Source organism: Apteryx rowi, unplaced genomic scaffold (assembly GCF_003343035.1).
Source record: "Apteryx rowi isolate R43461 unplaced genomic scaffold, aptRow1 scaffold_12, whole genome shotgun sequence".
Lineage (NCBI taxonomy): Eukaryota > Metazoa > Chordata > Aves > Apterygiformes > Apterygidae > Apteryx > Apteryx rowi.
The window spans coordinates 6,588,637-6,590,895 of record NW_020447419.1 but is presented as its reverse complement, the minus strand read 5'-3'; positions in this window follow the sequence as shown (position 1 = coordinate 6,590,895).

Below are 2,259 nucleotides of genomic sequence, written 5' to 3'. Positions count from 1 at the left end.
CCGCCGCTGCCGCCCCACGGAACCTTCTCGAAGCCGCCGCGCCGCCCGCCTCGGCGGCGACCCCTCCTTATATACGTAGATAAACATATATAGCGAGGCGGAGCGCTAGCGAAGCTGCCGCCGATCGAGTAGCGCGCCGCGGGCGGCTGCCTCGCCGGCCAGGCCGCCGTCACCCCGCGGAGCCGCACAGCATCGCGGCTCGCGTGGATAAGCCCCGCGACAACTGTTAACGCGGAATTAGCGGGAGGGAAGGCATTAATAAAGCCCCCGGACGCTGCAGAGCCACGTAGCTACAAGGGGAGGCTCCATCCCCGGCAAAGCCTGCTAGCCCGGGACACCTGGCACCTTTGTGCCTTGGGAAGGGCTCAGTGCAAGTTTAAGAAGGCTGCAGAAAGCATCAACATAATCTCAAAACAGCGCGCAATGCAAACAGCACAAAAGGTTACAAATACTTAATCCCATTGCAAACACCACTACCAGCAAACAAAAGCAGTTTTAAAAGCAGGGAGATTAGCCTGAGGGTTATAAGGTTACAGTTTTAAATTCTAGAATAAAAACTGAGCATAATTCCTAGTTCTACCTATTTTTTCCATACAATCCTGTAATAAGTGTAACACACACAAGTGAAGTTATCTACCCCTATGCATAGCACACACATTTGAAATATCTGTATACACACTAAATAACAGTAATACTGCCTCTCTTCATGCAGTTTTTATTCACTTTGGTTACAGATAGGTATGTGTTCAAGGTACAAGCTACATCTGTGCAGCATCTCCGTAGATGGTCTCAATTCACCCTATGAGAACTACAAAAGCACATCAACAAAAGTCACACATTTCTTCTGTTACAGCCTAAATCCAACACACACCACCTTCAAAATTAAAGCATAGCAAAAAAAATTTTTTAAAGACTAAATATACATACATAAGCTTTATCTCACAAAGCCCAAAGCAATTCTTGCTGCTACAGCCGATACCAAAACTACTTTACTTCCCCCAATAACCTTGTTTAACTCTCAGGTGTTTTATAACTTCTCTAAAATTTTCCCTATCTGCAAGTAATCTCAATCACCTGAAGTCAATAAAATTCACCTCTATTCATTCAACTTCCTGCTAACGTATCCAGTGTTGTGTGTAAAGTGTGGGTGCCAGGAGCAGGTAGTGTTTTTTCTGAACACCATTAGCCTACCTAGCCTGTATAAAGCCTCTTTAGTCTGCCAAACAATTTTCCTGTAAAATAGAATCTGAGAACAATCCATAATCTCATAATGCCAGCATATTTGTTCAAGAGTGGCTAGTACTAGCAGTAAGTATTAATACACAATGCTAAGACAAAAAAGGTAAATTGTGTTTAATCTCTAATTTGTTCTTCCCCCCGACCCACTGGTGGGAGGAGCAGTGCTGTGATAGCGGGATGCAGCGAGCCAGCAGGCGGCAGGGCCGAGCTGCTGCAGAGCTGAGCTGCGGCCTCCCCCAAAATGCCGAATCCTGGGCATACAGMACCGCACAGGGAAATCAGCACCGAATTTGGCGTTTCAGTGCCGGAACGGCGCAGCTGCGGGATGCGTGCAGCGGCGCTGAGCTCGGGGCGCCTCCCCCCTTCGCTTAGGCTTGCGCTCGCGCAGCTCGGCCAAGGCAGGGGCGGGCGGGCGCCGCACACAGGGAAAGCCCTTTGCAAAGGTCACTGCGGCCGCGCCCGGGACTGGGCTGATCTAGCTGGTTTTGCAGAGTAAAATACGTTCTTAACTGAGCAAGGTTATAGCCACACGCGGATCTGCGCACGGACAGCGCTTGGGTACAAGGCTGCGTCTCAGCCCGAGGGATGCCAGYGGTGTGGTGGGAAGGGGGCCCAGCCCCATTTGGGGGAGCGGAAGGTGCTGCAGCTGCGCGAGCGACGCCCCAGCCGGGGCCAGGCCCGCTTCGGGCTCCCCTCAGGGCGAGCGTTACCGGCAACGCGGCAGGCCCGGCGCTGGGGGACAGGCCTGCCTCCCCTCGAGGCTACGTGTTTCCGCCGTTCCCCTGCCCGTTTTGCCAGGGCGGGGAACAGACACCGACGGCCGGGAGGGCCCAGCGCCACCGCGGGGGGGGGCCGAGCCGCGGGCTCCGCCGCCGCCGCCACGTGGCCCGCGGCTGCGCGCGGGAAATCCCGCCGCTCCGCCCCTTCCACCTCCCGGGACATCACTTCCGCTGCAGCCACTTCCAGTTCCGGCGCGCGCGGGTGCGTGGCCGGGGGCTGCCGTCCGCTCGCCCACGTGGC